The sequence below is a fragment of the Salvelinus alpinus genome, chromosome 19 (assembly GCF_045679555.1).
Source record: "Salvelinus alpinus chromosome 19, SLU_Salpinus.1, whole genome shotgun sequence".
In the NCBI taxonomy this organism is placed as follows: Eukaryota; Metazoa; Chordata; class Actinopteri; order Salmoniformes; family Salmonidae; genus Salvelinus; species Salvelinus alpinus.
In genome coordinates this window covers 40,609,415-40,620,071 of record NC_092104.1, presented here as the reverse complement: position 1 = coordinate 40,620,071, position 10,657 = coordinate 40,609,415, and the positions used below count along the sequence as shown (strand labels likewise).

Below are 10,657 nucleotides of genomic sequence, written 5' to 3'. Positions count from 1 at the left end.
AGTTAACACTCACATGCCAGTGGAGATCCACACACAAACATTTAACGAGTGTGTCATGAAACCATACACTGTAGCAATAACAACACCCTGCTTTTCGTCTCTTTAAAACAACAATCACTTGACTGCAATATGCATAATCACTAGAAATGTCTAGAAACCCAAATTGCTTGAAAATGTGTTAAAGATTATTATTGTTGTTTCCATATCTCTGGTGCCTAGGCCATAGTGTAAACAGGTTGTATAGACAGAGCTGTAGGGCACAGAGTACAAAGTAAACCATTTCCTGATCTCTGTTATTTCAATCATAAATAACAAATCTACAGTATTCCAAAACCATAATTTTCAGTTCAAACAAATACTGACTGCAACTCACAAGCCTAAAATCTGTTCAGTGACACAGCACTGTACCCTAGTGGAAGTCCCAGTGCTTGCATGTGAATATTGCCTTGCACTTCACTGGGCAGCATTGTTCCTATATCCCTAGGTGGAGGAATGGATGTGTAGATTGGCAGACTCCCATTGGACGAAAACAATGGTCAGTAGTGCAAAGCCTTTAGCAGCACCAAGCTCCTAAAGCCTATGCCTCCTCACCACATTCCCCTGACTAGCATCACACACATTACTGACAGACTGGAAGAAGCACATTCTACACTATGTCTGTATGAGAAAGAGTGGGATTGTGCATGTATGTTTATTGTAATACTGTGTGTGCGCACGTGCGTGTGTTGCAGAGATTGATCACAGATCTCTAAATTAAAATAGCACAATCAAACATCAATAACAAGCTTCCAGGATACATATTCCAGAGCTAAAATGGTATAATGGAACGTCTTTGTAAAGCAGCACAACATCAAATTATGATCTCTGGTTTTGATGAGGGCAGAATCCCAAAATAAACATCTCTGAATGGGTTTCAAAGGCAATAGCTCAGTGAAAGATGAAACCTATCAAGTAATCATTGAATTTATTATGGCCTGCCCCTTCTGTCTGTCTTCACCGGTCGACAGGAACTCACAGACTGTTAACGCTAACCTGTTTCTACACTGAGCCACATACTCTCTATGATCTATATTTAACTCGGCTTGTGTTGGAACGGGGCTGTGTGTCAGAGGGTTGATGATTGTGCATATGAGGTAGGAGCTCAGTGTCATTTTCCAACAAGGCCTCTAAATTTAGCCTGGTTAAAGGCAGCAGCGAGCCGAGCCGGTGGTGACCTACTCCTATTGAACTACAGACTGCTCTGGTCCCGCTGTTATTCCGTCAGCTGTTCCTCTTTTTCCTTTTTTTTGTTGGTGTGTGTATGTCTTGGTACCGCTTGTGTTTTGGTGGAAAGGAAGGGGTGAGTTGTAAATGCTTTATCTGACGATTGCTAGTGTTGTTAATTGGACACGGGCACATTTGCTGTACTAGTTGACATTTGAGGATATGGTATATTCAAATATTGTACAATATGTATAATATGACATTAGTCTAACAAATTAGGGAGTTAGAGATTTGCCAAGATTATTTTGGTAGCTACATGTTTTTTACCCACTGTTGGTCAGCATGTGCAGTGCAGTTGTTGATCATTTCTTAGTTATTTCAAGGGTGCCTGGATCTCTAGCCTTGTACTAGGGATTGCCATTACTAAGAGGATGGATGAGGGCTACTTGGCATAGGGACTGTTTATCTGTGCCCGGACCACTGCTTTTTTGCAAGTCACAGCTTTGTGATTTGCAACAGGCAGTCAGTCAGCCAGAGGCGATGGATCAGTCAGAGGGGCTATTGAGCAGGAGTGGTATAAACAGGCCTGACCCCCTGGTACGAGAGGCCTATCTGATGTTACATGACTACATCAACTATGTGACCGCAGGGCCCGACGGCCACGTAGGGCCACCCCCTACAGCCACAGCAGCAGCCCTGCGCCATGCTGGGGACCAGCTGCTCATTAGGTTCCCCATCTTCTTCATGGGCTGGCCACGCGTCTTCCAGGATGTGACTGAGATCTCAGCCTGCCCCATGCTCACCGCCATCCTAGACGAGCACTTTGCACCCACCAACCCCCGGAGGACGGCGGCGAGACCTGGCCTGGAGCGCTGTGCTGTCTGTGTATGTGCGAGAGCGGCATGGACGGAATTGTGCCTCAGTTTAAGGAGTGTGTGGGGGGTTATGTGGAGAGGGTCATCTGTCCAGAGATTAGGCACAAAGGTGGATTGTGCCTAATCCACAAAGGTGGATTAGGCACAAAGGTGGAAGTTCACTGGTCAAGGTTCTTCACTGGCATAGTGAGACTAGGCTACAGTTTAAAATGTGGTTACGTTGTACTGTTGTGGCTGTTGTTGTGAATCTTGCATTCTAACTCCTCGGATCTAATCATGTTTTCTGTTGTTGGCAGACAGGCTTTGTGTGCCACTTTGGGCAGAAGCAGGACTTGGAGGCCCAGGTGAAGAATGTGTGTTGCTGGACTCTTGCTATTGGTCACCAGCATCTTATCCTATTTCCTGTGGTAACAAAAAAATAGCTTAAACAACACCCCCACCTGGTGACCACATTCAGATAGCTCCATCATCTGCTCTGTGAATAAATATTTCCCCAAAGCTTCTCATTTCCAAACGCATCTCAATGACCCACTATCCCCTATTTTAAACCATTGAAGTGTGCAATAACAGTAGAGTTTTTTAACAATAACATCAACAATGCACAGCATACATACATGCACATCATGTGTATCATGTATGTGTAACTTAAAACCTCTGAATCATAATGGCAATAAACATTATCTTAGTAATAGCTTTTTTCACAAGTATGGGGTCCATTAGTACAAAACTCAAAACAGATAATCAAAAAAGCAGTTGTTTCAAAACTCTACGCACATTTTCAATTGACTATGTACAACACACAAAATCATAGAGTCACTGTTTCATCTAGAAATACGTTTCACATTCAAATCAAATCTAATTTTATTGGTCACATACACATGGTTAGCAGATGTTATTGCGAGTGTAGTGAAATGCTTGTGCTTCTAGTTCTAGCAATATCTAACAAGTAATCTAACAATTCCACAACAACTACCTCATACACACAAATCTAAGTAAAGGGATGGGATAAGAATACATATGTATAAATACAGTTGAAGTCGGAAGTTTACATACACCTTAGCCAAATACATTTAAACTCAGTTTTTCACAATTCCTGACATTTAATCCTAGTAAAAATGTCCTGTCTTAGGTCAGTTAGGATCACCACTTTATATTAAGAAAGTGAAATGTCAGAATAATAGTAGAGAGAATGATTTATTTCAGCTTTTATTTATTTCATCACATTCCCAGTGAGTCAGAAATTTACATACACTCAATTAGTATTTGGTAGCATCGCCTTTAAATTGTTTAACTTGGGTCTAACGTTTTGGGTAACCTTCCACAAGCTTCCCACAATAAGTTGGGTAAATTTGGCCAATTCCTCCTGACAGAGCTGGTGTAACTGAGTCACCCCAAGCATATATTATATTATTATACTTTTTATTTGTCTACTTGGTAAATATTTTCTTCTTCTGAACTGCATTGTTGGTTAAGGGCTTGTAAGTAAGCATTTCTGTCACGTCCGTCGTATTGAGGAGACCAAGGCGCAGCGTGATATGAATACATTCTTTCTTTAATAAAGGAAGAACACTGAACAAACTAACAAAGTAACAAAAACGAAGCTAAATAGATTGAGTGCTGACATGCAACTCCACATAGACAACTACCCACAAAAACCTAAATGGAAAAATGGCAACCTAAATAGGATCCCCAATCAGAGACTCTGATTGGGAACCAATTCAGGCCACCATAAACCTACATTACCTAGACATACAAAATCCCCATAGATGCAAGACAAAAACACACATACCCACCCTCGTCACACCCTGACCAGACCAAAATAATACAGAAATATAGAAAACTAAGGTCAGGGCGTGACAATTTCACGGTAAAGTCTACACTTGTTGTATTCAGCGCATGTGACAAATACAATTTGATTTGATTTGATGCAAGATATGTAAAGTTATTAGAGTGGCCAATTATTTCAAGGCTGTATGTACAATGCCTAGCAAAAGTATTCACCCCCTTGGCGTTTTTCCTATTTTGTTGCATTACAACCTGTAATTTAAATAGATTTTTATTTCGATTTCATGTAATGGACATACACAAAATAGTCCAAATTGGTGAAGTGAAATGAAAAAAGAACTTCAGATGTTTTTTTGTTTTTTTTTACGGAAAAGTGGTGCGTGCATATGTATTCAGTCCTTTGCTATGAAGCCCCTAAATAAGATCTGGTGCAACAAAATTACCTCCAGAAGCCACATAATTAGTTAAATTAAGTCCACCTGTGTGCAATCTAAGTGTCACATTATCTGTCACATGATCTCAGTATATATACACCTGTTCTGAAAGGCCCCAGAGTCTGCAACACCACTAAGCAAGCGGCACCACCAAGCAAGCGGCACTATGAAGACCAAGGAGCTCTCCAAACAGGTCAGGGACAAAGTTGTGGAGAAGTACAGATCAGGGTTGGGTTATTAAAACATTTCTGAAACTTTGAACATCCCACGGAGCACCATTAAATCCATTATTAAAAAAAGGAAAGAATATGGTACCACAACAAACCTGCCTAGAGAGGGTCGCCCACCAAAACTCATGGACCAGGCAAGGAGGGCATTGATCAGAGTGGCAACAAAGAGACCAAAGATAACCCTGAAGGAGCTGCAAAGCTCCACAGCGGAGATTGGAGTATCTGTCCATAGGACCACTTTAAGCCGTACATTCCACAGAGCTGGGCTTTTCGGAAGAGTGGCCAGAAAAAAGCCATTGCTTAACTTAGTGCGGAGATCCCGCTAGCGGGATCAAATTCGACAACATCCGGTGAAATCGGAGCACGCCAAATTCAAAATACAAAATCGTAATATTAAACATTCATGAAAATACAAGTGTCATACATGAATCTTTAGCTTAGAATCTTGGTAATCGAACTGCGTTGTCAGATTTCAAAAAGGCTTTACGGTAAAAGCATAGCATTCGATTGTCTGAGGACAGCGCCTGACATTAGCATATTTTCCAAACCAGCACAGGCGTCACGAAATAACAAATAGCGATAAAATAAATCACTTACTTTTGAAGATCTTCCTCTGTTTGCAATCCCAAGGGTCCCAGCTACACAATGAATGGTCGTTTTGTTCGATAAAGTCCTTCTTTATATCCCAAAAACGCTGTTTAGTTGGCGCCCTTGAATTCAATAATCCAGTCCATCAACATGCATACAAAGGATTCCAAAAAGTTACCAGCAAAGTTCGTCCAAACGAGTCAAAGCATGTTTTTTATTAATCCTCAGGTTGTCTAATATCTAAATAAACAATAACATTTCAGACGGAGATTACTATGTTCAATAGCAAAGGAAAAGAACGAAGAACGCGCCCATGTTCACTAGCGCAAAAAGACTACTTTTGCCCTGACGCTCAACTTGGAAAGACTACAAATGCTTCTTCATTAAAAAAAACAAGCCTAAAATAAAGACTGTTGACATCTACTGGAAGCCATAGGAATTGCAATCTGGGAGGCGGAAATTAGATCTTTCAATAGCATTGCATTGGAAGTAATTCGGATCTCCAAAAAAATATATATAGATATTTTTTTAACGGATCTATTTTCCTCTGGTTTTCGCCTGCTATATCAGTTCTGTTATACTCACAGACATTATTTTAACAGTTTTAGAAACTTCAGAGTGTTTTCTATCCAATTATACGAATTCTATTATATGCATATCCTAGCTTCTGGGCCTGAGTAACAGGCAGTTTACTTTGGGCACATCAGACAGGTAGAAATTCAGCAAACTAGCCTTACTCGCAGAGAGGTTAAAGAAAAAAATAGCAAACATCTTTGGTGTTCGCCAAAAGGCATGTGGGAGACTCCCCAAACATATCGAAGAAGGTACTCTGGTCAGATGAGACAAAAATTGAGCTTTTTGTCCATCAAGGAAAACGCTATGTCTGGCGCAAACCCAACACCTCTCATCACCCCGAGAACACACATGGTGGCAGCATCATTCTGTGGGGATGTTTTTCATCGACAGGGACTGGGAAACTGGTCAAAATTGAAGGGGTGATGGATGGTGCTAAATACAGGGAAATTCTTGAGGGAAACCTGTTCCAGTCTTCCAGAGAGTTGAGACTGGGACGGAGGTTAACCTTCCAGCAGGACAATGACCCTAGGCATACTGCTAAAGCAACACCTGAGTGGTGTAAGGGGAAACATTTAAATGTATTGGAATGGCCTAGTAAAATTCCAGACCTCAATCCAATTGAGAATCTGTGGTATGACTTAAAGATTGCTGTACACCAGCAGAACCCATCCAACTTGAAGGTGCTGGAGCAGTTTTGCCTTGAAAAATTGGCAAAAATTGCAGTGGCTAGATGTGCCAAGCTTATAGAGACATACCCCAAGAGACTTGCAGCTGTAATTGCTGCAAAAGGTGGCTCTACAAAGTATTGACTTTGGGGGGTGAATAGTTATGCATGCTCAAGTTCAGTTTTTTTGTCTTATTTCTTGCTTGTTTCACAATTACAAATATTTTGCATCTTCAAAGTGGTAGGCATGTTGTGTAAATCAAATGATACAACCGCCTCAAAAATCTATTTTAATTCCAGTTTGTAAGGCAACTGTAATGAACATGATGGGAGACAGAGAGCTGGTTTCAAGCACAGGGCGCAGTAGGTGTTTATTGTAAATGACCTCAGGAGGAGGCAGGTAGCTGGGTCCATGGGCAGGCAGAAGGTCATACACATGGGGTCCAAAAAGGCAACAGGCAAGGAAAAGGCTAGTAACGTCGTCCAGGAGATCAGGCAATAGGTTGATAACAGGAAATCTGATAGGTACAGACAGGGAATAGGCAAAAGGAGTCGTTAGTGAGGCAGCCAAAACTATCATACACGGGAGGATTAAAATACAGGAAAAACAGCGCACCGAATAGAATTGTGTCACAAAACAAACAATACCTCACAATGATGGGGTACAAAGAATTGAACTAAATAGTGTGTGATAATGACATACAGGTGTGTGAACAGGTGATCAGAATTCAGGTGATTGGGATCTGGAGAGTGAGCTGCGTTCAAGGGATCTACGTGTTTGAGAGTGTGAGTGGGAAGCAGACGTTACAGCAACAAAATAGTAGAAATGCCAAGGGGGGTGAATACTTTTGCAAGCCACTGTAGGCAGCAGCCTCTCTGTATTAGTGATGGCAGTTTAACAGTCTGATGGCCTTGAGATAGAAGCTATTTTTTTTTCAGTCTCTCGGTCCCAGCTTTGATGCACCTGTACTGACCTCGCCTACTGGATGGTAGCGAGGTGAACAGGCAGTGGCTCGGGTGGTTGGGTGCTCTAGGTGTCCTGGAGGGCAGGTAGTTTGCCCCCGGTGATGCGTTGTGCAGACCGCACCACCCTCTGGAGAGCCCTGCGGTTGTGGGCGGTGCAGTTGCCGTACCAGGCGGTGATACAGCCCGACAGGATGCTCTCAATTGTGCATCTGTAACAGTTGGTGAGGGTTTTAGGTGACAAGCCAAATTTCTTCAGCCTCCTGAGGTTGGAGAGACGCTGTTGGGCCTTCTTCACCACACTGTCTGTGTGGGTGGACCATTTCAGTTTGTCCGTGATATGTATGCCGAGGAACTTAAAACTTTCCACCTTCTCCCCTGCTGTCCCATCGATGTGGATAGTTGGGTGCTCCCTCTGCTGTTTCCTGAAGTCTACAACCATCTCTTTTGTTTTGTTGACGTTGAGTGAGAGGTGGTTTTTTGACACCACACTCCGAGTGCCCTCACCTCCTCCATATAAGCTGTCTCGTCGTTGTTGGTGATCAAGCCTACTACTGTTGTGTCGCTTGCAAACTTGATGATCGAGTTACAAAACATGTTCATATAAAGGAATTCCCTTTCACAATGCAATGCTCACATTACTTTTGATATGATTCTCTTCTCTTTTGTTAAAATACATTTTACTATTACTTAATCTGACTGTGTGGGGGTTCACACTGCTTTAATTGCATTGGCCAATACAGTACTGTAATACCGTAATATATACCATTTATGTAACAGTCCACACATTTGGGTATGTGAATCCAGTGGGAATCGAACCCACAGTTCTGGTGTTCCTAGTATAATGCTGTTATGAACTGAGCCACGTACAGGACACGTACAATGCATAAGTACAATACAATACTGTAAAATACAATAAGCAATTACAATACAGGTGGAAGATGTATGATTTCCATCTCCATGAGCGTACCACCCTCCTTCAGGCCGTGGATGAGGTTTGCAATGATTTCAATCCAGATCTGCCAGGCTTGGATTCGACCATGCCAAAAGTTTTTTCCACAAGTGCATGAACAATGAAGACATTTACTGCAATGTTGATGATAAGCTATGGCCAAATGCTCAAGACAGCCTTGATTCAAACTAGTGCCTGTTAAACATTCTGTCTTTCATTTATTTCATTTGATTACAGTACACCTATGTTGTAATGATATCTGAACAATATATATTTTTTTTGCATCAATGCTTGTGAAAGATTAATTCAATGATCAAACCTTTGACCACAAATGGGATAAAAAATAATGGAAATGTGACAGTATATTTTTATGGGTAATGCATGTGTATTGTCTAATGTGAAAAAAGTATAATGTACTGTAATTTACAGTACTGTAGCATACTACATTCAAATGATAAAAAAAAAAACATGTATCTTACATTTTTTGCTATTGGTTGTTAAAATAACAAAATGTAGAAGATATTATGTTGTGTTTTGGTTGTTACACCAATGTCCTCATTATACAAATTTGTAAGTCGCTCTGAATAAGAGCGTCTGCTAAATGACTTAAATGTAAATGTAAATGTATACACTGAACAAATATATAAACGCAACCTGTAAAGTGTTGGTGCCATGTTCCATGAGCTGAAATAAAAAATCCGAAAATTTTACATACTTATTTCTTACATCCCATTTAGTGAGCATTTCCCCTTTGCCACTTGACAGGTGTGGCATATCAAGAAGCTGATTAAACAGCATGATCATTACACAGGTGCAGCTTGAGCTGTGGACAATAAAATGCCACTTTAAAACATGCAGTTTTGTCACACAACACAATACCACAGATGTATCAAGTTTTGAGGGATCGTGCAATTGGCATGCTGACTGCAGGAATGTCCACCAGAGCTGTTCCCAGAGAATTGAATGTTCATTTCTCTACCATACAACATTGTTTTAGAAAATTTGGCAGTACATCCAACCAGCCTCACAAAGATGTCTACATACAAAATGCACAATGCACAATGAAAGGTTTTGAAAGTAAGACTGGCTGCGTACTTGTAAAAGTAGTACCAAAGCGATAAAAAAAACTGTAATGTGCCAGAGGGTGGAAGAATATTTGAATAGTTATCACATGAGGTGTTGCTGGGCAGGATGAACACGTCAGAGACAGGGATAATATTGCCTGACAGGCAGGTACTGAACTTTGCTCTGTAGACGTTGACATATGACAGTTTCAGGGATCAACAAAGATACAATAGGCTCAAAGTATTAACCAGCCAGCGAGTTTACTACACAATCATAATTCTATTCAGGAGAGATAAGCTTTTCACTCTGTATATCAGGTGTCCGCATTAGGATATACAAAACTGAAAATGCCAAATCCAGCTGAATTTTTTCTTCTTCTTTGGATTGTCAAATTCAACCTATGGCTACATAATGACTGTACAGACATTCTAATGTTAGTCATGCGACACATTTGTCAGCCAAATGAACAATAAACTTCATTATGATACATGTATGCTTATGCTTGTGTGTGCCAACATCTAAGTAGATATATAAGGAACTAAATAGGGACTATGAAATATCACTGTTTGCCAATTTGGTGTTAAGATTACATAGGATAGAAGTCTTTAGATAACTAGCAGGGTTATTAGTTTTACAGTGTATGTTGTCAGACTAAATCATAGCTTGTATGACTAAAATTCCAAACATTTAAAACAGACATGCCATGAGCTTAGCTCGCTAAGATTTCAGAGACATGGCTGAACAAATCTTTGAGCTATGGCTCAAAGAACTAGCACATGACTGTGCTCAGGAACACTGTAGCCACTCATTTTACAGTGTACAGAAAACCTACAGGAATGTCAATTATGGGGTTTCTTAAATGCACCAGCTGCTCTACCTTTATATATATATAAAACTATGTTGAAGCAATAATGCCCCGAGGGGGTGTGGTATATGGCCAATATACCATGGCTAAGGGCTGTGCTTAGTCACGACGCAACACAGAGTGCCTGGATACAGCCCTTAGCCGTTGTATATTGGCTATATACACACCACAAACCCCCAAGGTGCCTTATTGCTATTATAAACTGTTTAACGTGATTAGAGCAGTAAAAATGAACATTTTATCATACCAGTGGTATATGGTCTGATATTCCACAGCTGTCAGCCAATCAGCACTCAAACCACCCAATTCATGATGCATATTGTTGCCATGTGAAGAGGTTATCACCACAAAAAAAAACAGTGTCTGCTTAGTTGATTAACTGTTGGATGGCAGAAGTGTTTTATTGAGTATTTTAATTATTGAAAAATAGTAATCATTGAATCAAGGGAAACAGCAC

The 10,657-nt window shown here is 40.7% G+C and overlaps 1 pseudogene; it reads left to right on the top strand.

Moving 5' to 3' along the window:
* Positions 1 to 1,675: 1,675 nt before the first annotated feature.
* LOC139545864 (uncharacterized) lies at positions 1,676 to 2,525 on the top strand (annotated as a pseudogene).
* The last annotated feature ends 8,132 nt before the right edge of the window (positions 2,526 to 10,657 follow it).